This window comes from Podarcis erhardii (genome assembly GCF_964252035.2).
Source record: "Podarcis erhardii genome assembly, chromosome: 3".
In the NCBI taxonomy this organism is placed as follows: Eukaryota; Metazoa; Chordata; class Lepidosauria; order Squamata; family Lacertidae; genus Podarcis; species Podarcis erhardii.
This window is the reverse complement of record NC_138507.1, coordinates 76,107,481-76,117,010: the sequence shown is the minus strand read 5'-3', so window position 1 is coordinate 76,117,010 and position 9,530 is coordinate 76,107,481. Positions and strand designations below refer to the sequence as shown.

The 9,530-nt window shown below is 43.6% G+C and overlaps 1 long non-coding RNA gene across 1 annotated transcript; it reads left to right on the top strand.

The window, feature by feature from the left end:
- Window positions 1–5,302: 5,302 nt before the first annotated feature.
- LOC309338579 lies at window positions 5,303–7,746 on the top strand. The gene is made up of 3 exons (XR_014154970.1): window positions 5,303–5,432; window positions 6,646–6,688; window positions 7,541–7,746. It is a non-coding gene; the product is annotated as an uncharacterized lncRNA (long non-coding RNA).
- The last annotated feature ends 1,784 nt before the right edge of the window (window positions 7,747–9,530 follow it).

Sequence of the window (9,530 nt, the reverse complement as noted above, 5' to 3'; positions counted from 1 at the left end):
ACAAGAAAAACCCACCACCGATGTACCATTATTGTGCCAAGAAATGGTGCAGAGCATGCCTAAGTAATGGTATCTATGCTACAGAGAGAGGTGTTACAAAAACCCGGTGCCTGTCCCTCTCTGCCAAGCCATGGCAAGAGCGCATGGGATCTCAGACACCCCCACAGGGTCTGTGTCCCTTTTGAGAATAGAAGACATGGCGGAGGCTGTCGTGCTTTAAGAAATATTTGCCTATTTACACCCTCGGTCTGCTTAGAGGCACGCTGGTGGAGGAAGAGGAGTGCAGGGGGAGTGCACCGCCCCTGGCAGCACGATCCCAGTGGGGTGCCATTGCGGCTGCCTCCCTGCCTACGCTGCGCCCCCCCCCCCAGGAAGAAGAAGAAGAGGAGTTTGGATTTGATATCCCACATTATCACTACCCAAAGGAATCTCAAAGTGGCTAACATTCTCCTTTCCCTTCCTCCCCCACAACAAACACTCTGTGAGGTGAGTGGGGCTGAGAGACTTCAGAGAAGTGTGACTAGCCCAAAGTCACCCAGCAGCTGCATGTGGAGGAGTGGGGAATCGAACCCGGTTCACCAGATTACGAGTCTACTGCTCTTAACCACTACACCACACTGGTTCTACGGGCGGCACACCACGCCCCAAGAACATGCATCACGCCCCTATGGGTGGTGCGTCACGCCCCTGGGATGTGCGCCGCCCCCTCCTGTTCTCCGCCCCCCCCCAGTGCCAGAGCATGAAGCTCCGCCACTGCTTGGAGGGGGTCCAGATCTTACAGCATGGTCCAGAGCATTGCAGGCAGTCCTTCCTTCACCCTCGCCAAGTGGATCTCCCCCTTTCTTTCTCTTTCTTCTTCCCAGAAGCCCCCTGGCCTCCCCCGAGCAGTTACCCTGGCAACCGTCCAAATATCCTGTCTCTGGTCACACCTGGGACAGGGAGTTGTTGATGACCCTCAATGGCTCTCTATTGTAACGCTAACAGCTCTACTCTTCCCTCAGCAAGCCAGACTGGCTTGCGTAAGGCAGCCCAGGAATCCCCTTGCAGCTTATATTCTCTTTTCATATCACAAAGAACACAAAATCCTAGCATTTATTAATTTCCAGGGTTTACCCCAAATCTCTAACAGAGGGAATAAAATGTCTCTATAGGGATGCAACACTTGGAGGCAGCCCCATGTCTCCCCCGAAATCTAGCTCCTCACTGTCACAGTTCCTCCTATTAAAAGAAAGCAGAAGTTGAGAGTGGAATATAGCGAATTGTGGCGAATTGTGCAGTAACAACACAGAAGGTCATGAAGATCTGGATATAATATAAACTTTCTCAAAGTTGCTTAATTATTTGCCACAGATTGCCTTGGATCCATGGCAGAGTCATCCCAGATTGAAGTGAAACATGTTGCTCCTCAGTTGCTTCAAAATCTTCCCTAACGAACATGGATATTTGATCTCCTCCTGCTCCACTGAATGTTGCAATGAGCCATTTGTTTCCTTCTGGTTACATTTCAATAGGATCAGAAGAATCCCAGCTCCCCGGCAAACAATGTTTCAGCACATTTAAACTATTAGCTGGAGGATCAAGTATGCCATTTTTGACCCAGATTCAAGTGTTAATTAACCCTCTGTATAATATTCTCATATCTATAACTCTTCTGCTTCAGTTTCTCGCCCTAGGAAGGGTTGACCTTGATATAAGCACTTAATATTTAACTGCAGCAAGAAAGCTGGTGTAAAACATTTATGAATTCTGGATAAATGAATGTAAATACAGGCTCTCTGTTTGACTCATGTTTATGCATTATGCTAATAGGGGATTTAGCATGAATCTCTGTGGGGAAAAGCTGAATAGTCAATATCAATATCTAGTCTGGCGCTAAGATCCTTGCAGCGGTTCTGGCAGACAGATAGGTACGCTGAGCCACCCAAACCAGGTCGGATTTGTATGTCACCGACAGGTGGCAGATAATCTTCATCTTGTAATTGACTGGGCTGAATAGGTCCAGTACATCAACTTCTGCTCTCCTTTCTCTGGATGTAGAGCAGGCAGGGTCCACGGTCCCCATCTTTTATCTACACTCCAGCATTTTGTATACCCTGGGAGTTTGTGCACTGGGTCCTCACTTTGTATTTCATGCCCAGATCCAGAATGCAGCATAATGGGTTCTTCTCCGCTTTTCTCCCAGACAAGGTTGTCCCCTCTTTCCATGGATTTTTTTATCTTTGTTTGGAACCACGGGCAACTGCCATTGGAAAAACCACACAGATTCACCATTTGCGGTACAGGCCAACTCCCCATTTACGTGCATTCAAGGCATGCATGATTACGCGCACACACATCACCACAAACCTAGAAGTGGCACGAAAAGGCAAAAATGGCCCTAAAATAGCACAAAAATGGCGAAAACGGTGCGAAAACAACACCTAGTAAGCCCACCGGAAGCACTAAGTGCCTCAGAAATATTTTCATTGATGCATGATGTAAAGGCTTCTGAGCAGATGGGCGGGGTATAAATAATAAATTATTATTATTATTATTATTATTATTATTATTATTATTATTATTATTACTATTATTATTATACTACACCACTGAGACATTGTTACCAAACCCTAACAAATAAACCAACATGAGATTGATTTCCTAATGTCTGGAAATACTTGTGGAGTAAGCTGCATGGCACACCAAGCTCTGCCCTCCAGGGGCATAGGGAGGGGAGGCGGGTGGGGCGTTTGGCCCCAGGTGTCACCCATGAGGGAGGGTGACAAAAAGGCACACCGTGGGGGGGGGGGCTCGCCCTGCTGCCGCCACCATGTGCGGCGGATGGTCCCACTGCCACCACTGCACGTGACGGATCACCCCCCCACGCAGCTTGCCCCACCCCCCAGGTGCATGGCATTGGTCGCTGCTCCAGGCACCCATGCAGTTAACTCCACCACTGCTGCCCTCAGGCACCTCACCACTGCTCTCTACCCACCAGCGCCTGCAGCCTGAAGCAGCTGTGTCACTCTGCCTAATAGTAGGGCTGGCCTGATTCAGTCCATGGAGAACTCTAGATTGATGACAAAGTCCTGACTCTTCACTTCCCTTTCTCCTAAACATCAGTGGATACAAGAGATCTAGTTGTTAATGATATGAACAGATGCCATTATTTTCTATGGGGAATGTAAATAACCCTTTCATGCTGATGGATGCTTTGCTAATCTAAGTGGGAAGTAAACAGTGTAGTAAGGCTTGGGAATGGTTTGCTGGTAAGCCTCAATGTACAAAAGAGCTAGTTTTGGCAGAGCCAACAGGCTGAATGCTTGCATTCCAGAAATCTTAGTTTCTATTGTCACTGTGGGTCTTTGGGTTTTTGGAGCTGTTGCCACATCATATGCTTCTGCCATATTCTTTAATGCTATGTCAAAAGAACCAGTGCAAAAATCAATGATTCCTTCACTCAAAGTGGCTTAGATCACTGCACATGAGCTTCCTTGTACAATTACTATATTTCAACCATCCACTTCCTTGTTACATGTAAAGTCATGGTGCTTATTTGGGTAGTTGGATTGCTTGTACCGAAACCATTGAAGAACCACGAAAATGCAAATTTTCATATTTAATAACTGAATATCAGTCCCACCTCAGTCTTGTTTGGATTTAATAAATATTCCTTGCGACATCTTTTCCTTTGCATTCATAAACTTTTATGAGATTTAATCTAAGTTGTGATTACTTTCATCCTTTCACCACTTTTAAAGAATATTAATGGCAGAGCTATGATTTACTGCTATTACAAAGGCATAATCTAGCAAAAGTTGCCCTCTGGTTTTAAACCATTATGTCGAGCTGTTTCTACGGTTGGTCTCATTAAGGTTACAGTTTGGCAGCCTTTCATTATAAATTACCAATTTATAATTTTAATTAAATATGTAATATGCAGATGCAGTTTAGTAATTGCTATGAGTTTGTGCCTCCCCCCTCCCCATTCCCAATGGCATGCCTAATCTCATATTCCATGGGTATTGTCACACATTAGGAACTCAATCTCATGTTGGCGCACACATCAGGGCTTCAGGGAATGAATTAAATGCAATATTTCGTGTGTAGGAATTTTGTTTAAAAATTGTTGCCTTGGCCCTTTGGTGTGTTGCTTGGCTAGCTTGCTCAAGCCACCTTAAACTATAGATGTACGGTACAATTGTCTTCTGATGGTGGCACATGAAACCAGATTGTGTACGTAGTCCGATCAGAAGGTGAGAAGGCTGCTGGTGGATGGTCTTGGGTTTGGGACAGGAGGTGTCAGGGTTGGGCCAGGGGCAGTTGTCTGGGCTGTTAGAGAAGCTGAGAAGCAGTCAGAACTAAAGTATAAGTAAGACTGAAGGAGAAAACAGAAGCCAAATATCAGGAGCATGCCATGAATAACCAAGGTACAGGAACACGCCTGAGCTCAGAAAGAACTTGCTGCTCAAGCTAAGCTCAACTACAACAGGAAAAAGCCATTTTATACACCTTCCTGCCTAGGAAGATCTAACAGGCTGCCTGATAGGCAGTCTGGGGTCTGAAGGTAGCAGCACATGGGCCCAGAGGTTTCTGACAGACAAGCTAGAACTGTGAGATCTCATGTTTCTGAAATAGTGAAGACAAGGAGGCACAACAGAGCCAGACCCTCATAGGATTTGCACGCTCTGCAATCCCTCCATCTAGGTGCAGGTTGTATATATGCATAAATAAAACCTTACATCATAAAGACACCACAGTCTCTGCTGTGCCTCATTGTCCCAAAAGGGAACACAAACCCTGGTCAACTGCCTACAACCCCTGGAATCTCGCACCGCTCCTGGAGATTGGAGTGGCATGTAATAATATTAAAAGCTCGTATTTCCCACCCCCCTTTCAATCTCTCCCCTGCTTGCATTCTCTCTCCCTGCCCCCATGTAATGAGTGTGATACACTAACACAAAATCCCACACTGTTTTCACTCCTGTTCCGGCCCTTTCCTTGGAATGCTGGGTGAGGGTTGCACATGTCTTTGGGGCCAGAGGTCTGTGAGATATGGCTTACTTCAGAGGCCACCTCAAGGCCACATCTTCTTTGTCCTCTCCTTCCCAGATGCTCTTGTGCCTATTCTGAGGTGAAAGCAGGCAGGGGAACTGCAAATGACTGCCATTCTGCTTTTTACCTGCTCTGGAGCAATTTGAAGCGTTCTCGTTACGGGACAATAATTTCATCTGCTCTTAGGGTTGCACTTTTTAAATATATGAACAAACTTCCTCTCTGCAACTAGATTCATGATCAAACAAAACTTTTAAATTAATCTCCTAGATTTCCTCTGCATTCTGGAATCGTCTTTCCTCTGACAACACCAGGATGCTGAAAAAACAGGGACTCGAATGTTCACAGAAAAGAGAGACAGAGCAGAGGCCTTGGCAGCTCTGTAGTGCCCTTCTCAGGTTTCTGTTTCCTTTTTAATGGCTCACACACACCCCTCTCAAGGCCTGTCTCTGATTTTCAGGGCACGACCTTGATTTTACATCAAACATTCTCCTCATCCTGCTGTTGTCTGGCCAGATTACGGATGTTAAAGCTGATCTTTCATTAAAACATTTTGGGTTTTATTGTTTTCCTAAACTAAGACTCATCTAAAACTTTAAAACCCCTATGTTCATCCTTTCCAAAATCTCCCAGACTTTGATTCTTTGTCTCTGACTTAATTATCAGACAGCTGCAAGGTATGATGGTGAAGAGAGAATTTAACTCGGGGAAGAAGCATCCGGTTTAAATCTATCTGAGGAACTACAGCAAATTAATAGCTTTTTTAAAATATATGCCCTAACAGAAACTATTTTACTGTATTTTTGGTTTTTATGTAAGCCGCCCAGAGTGGCTGGGGAGGCCCAGCCAGATGGGCGGGGTATAAATAATAAATAATAAATTATTATTATTATTATTATTATTATTATTATTATTATTCTAGTTTTCTCTGAAATGATCTGGTTTATTATGACTGAAGCAGCATTTGTGCCGCTATTTATTTGATCTGTCTACTCACTAGGCCATTTGCTAGGCCAATTCTTGCACATCTATCCACAACTTTATTAAGACAGAGTCTTGCTGAGGCCGGATTCTTAAGCCCCCTCCAATCAGGATTGGTTTGGGCTGGGCAGCCCTCCTAGCAGTTTTTTGGATTACATGGAGCTCATCCCAAAGAACAACATTGTAAACAGACACTGAACTGTTGGCACACATAATCCACTCTATTTTATCTTGCTCTCAACACTTCAGCCTGAAATAAAAGAGGCTTGCATTGCTTAAGAGCATTTTCTATGTTAACTGGGTAGCACTTGTTCCTTAAAGCACAACAAACAATATGACAATTATGACAATGACAACAGCTTCTTCCCTTAATGCCCTCCCAGATGACCTGCTTATTGAACGTTAATCCTGACTTGCTGGCACAAACTTTATATAGAGCTTATTATATAGCATCACTACTTTCCTCCTAGACTTAACTAGGTCAGGCCCCCTCAAGTTGGAAGGAAGTTAAGTTTCTCCACCACATGAACCCAACCAGACACCTGAGCTTGATTGCTTCAAGCTCAGACCATGTGCTTGAAAACGTTTTACCATATTTTGTAACCCAAAATTTTTGCCTGTGTTTTCTAGCTGCTGCATGGAAAAACACATGAATCCGACATTTGGAAAGTTTGTAAGTAAAAAAACCCCACCATGTTAACTTGCCAAACTGTGTTGTCTATTCTAGGGTAGAAAGGGGAAGCACTGTAAGCAAACTAAAATAGGATATTTTAAAGGTCCAGCAGCCTTTATTCCCATGCTTTGCTGCATGTTTTGTGTTTAAAACCTCTGTTAGGGCTCTCTCTTACTGGAGAGTATTCTGCCCCATGTTTGTATCTAGGGATCCAGCAAATTCTTCTTTATTTAACCAATAATAACTGACACATTTTAGTACCAAGAGCTTGTAAAAAGAAAACCTGTTCCCATTGGCTGTCTGTTCCCTGCCAAGTGTGCTTCAAAGGGAAGTCAAAGGTGATGTAAGAGGAGTGAATCACATGACAGAGTAACAGAGACAACATTAAGTATCAGTAACCTGGTTGGTTTGAATATGCTAGTAAGAATTGAGCAGGGGACTTTTACACATGCAACCAGTAGGGATGGGGGAGACATTTGATGCAACACACTTTTAAAGGCAAGCCTGCCTAACTCATGCTTTATGAAACTATATGCAGACCAAAACAGAGTTATCCTTCAAGATTCACATCTCTCTGAATTTTGAAGTGCAGTTCTCCAGCCAAGTGCCAATGGAGTTACTATCTCAGACTGAATTACTTCTAGGTAGAAAATGGACTTTATTAATAAAACTGAGGAATGGTAGTTGTTAATGAAGTTGATGCCAAAGTAAAATTATGACCACTTTTGCCTGAGCTCAGTGGGATTTGCATCTGAGTAGACATTATGTTTGCACTGTAGAACTCCGACGTATCACCTCGCAGTGATTCACGCAGCCTCTTCTTGGGGTTCTCTCTCCCTCTCTCGACTCCAGGCTTCAACATGCTGTCACAGCCCCCTGCTAATTGGATACATCTGACATGCGTCGGCTTCTTTGAAAGTTCTCCAAAGGCACCATTGCAAGGAGCCCATTTGTTTCACACTGAATTTACAGAGTGAAAGTTTTACCAGCTGGAAATCTCTGAACCAAAGCTGTTCTTCCACAAAGAACAAACAAATAGATTGGATCCAGACCATGGAGACTTTCAACTTTTGCGTTAAGGTATCACACTCATTACAGTGGGGGGTGGGGAGACAGAATGCAGGCCGGACTTGTTGAGTTTCAGTAGCAGATTTAAAAGCTGGGACCATACAAGCTTTTAATATTATTACGTTTTCAGCTGTACTTTTCACTTAGCTTCCAAAATTGGTTCACATTTTCCCAAGGCTTTGCCTTCTGAAAGGGAGGGACTGGAGTTCAATGGCAGAGTATGTTTCGCCAAGAAAAGGTTCCAGGTTCAGTCCAGACAAGGCTAGGCAAAAATCCTGACTGAAACCCTGGAGAATCACAGCCATTCAGTATTAGGGATCATTGAATCATTGAATTGTAGAGTTGGAAGGGACCCTGAGGATCATCTAGTCTAACTGCCTGCAATGCAGGAATATGCAGCTGTCCCATACGAGGATCGAACCTGCAACCTTGGCATTATCAGCACCACACTCTGACCAACTGAGCTGTCCAGGCACACACAGAGGAGACATTCATTTCAGTTCGGATTTATCATTATTATCTTGATTTATTATCTGTCTTTCACCATAAGATAATCTGCCCTTCAACAAACATAGTCAATGTGCATTTTCTGAAACAATACTCAAAGCGAAACATAGCCACCCATCAAAATTCACACTTCTCGTTGAATTTTTCAATGCAGTTCTCTAGTCATTCAGTGTAGTTCCACACGCCACCAACTTCATTTATTTATTGCTGCTCCAGATGATCAATTTATTGAGCATTTGTCCTGATTCGCTTGCACAAAGTATACACAGAGGTAAGAATGTATCCCATTTTTATGTTGTTATTTGTTGGTGGTGCTGTTCTGCAACGATTAGCATTTGTCCTGATTTGCTTGCAGGGTGTTAAATCGTTCATTCCTCCCACACTGTTTGTTACATTTCCTGCAAAGTCCTGCAAAGTCTGTTTCTTTTTTTAAAGTGGATTTGTTGCACTAATCCGCTTGAATTGCGCAAACCTAAATTTCTGGTATGTGCTTGAAGCTCTCCTGCAAAATACTGGAGGCACTTTTTGTTCTCTCTCAGACCTTCAGCAATCATTCATTTTAAGGTGGCTCAAATTGTGTTTCCCTGCACCTGGCCACTGTCAGTATAGCTGCCTGCCACTTAACTGATTCAGTACCAACTCATAAAAGATGCATGAACTTTACAAAATTTAGACCGCCTCTCATTTATTCCCAGCTACGAAAGACAGACAGTGATAGTTTTGTAACTCTCCTAGGATGGGAAAAAGCAACCTCAGCTTCAAACACATTGGTAGCATATTCAATACAGTACTAATGTACCTGCTACCTACCAGCAGACAGTGTTGAATGGTGTGTGGAGCAGCACATTTTAGCAACTGGGAACAAGATCAGAAAAATCAAATCCCTCTCCAAAAAGTTCATTTGGTTCAGCGCCTCACTGTCTCATGATCTTTTTAAATTACATGATTTTTTGCAGTCGAGCCTGTAAAAAGTGTAGTGAATTCATTACCATCTACAATCAACAGTGCCTACTAGGAGTTAATTTTTCATGAAGATATAGTACACAGCATACCAAAGTTTCAGAGAAGTGGCAGTTGCACTCAGTCCATATTGTTTTGTTTTATTACTCACCCCACATATTGGAAATGCCAAATGTGTGTGATATGTTCATTCCCCTTGGGTAAAAAAGGAAAGTGTCATGGAGCCCACCAACCCTCTGAAGGCTCTGACCTTTAGGGATTTTTGCCACTGCCTTCCTAGCTAGTGAGATGCAGGGAAGTTCACAGC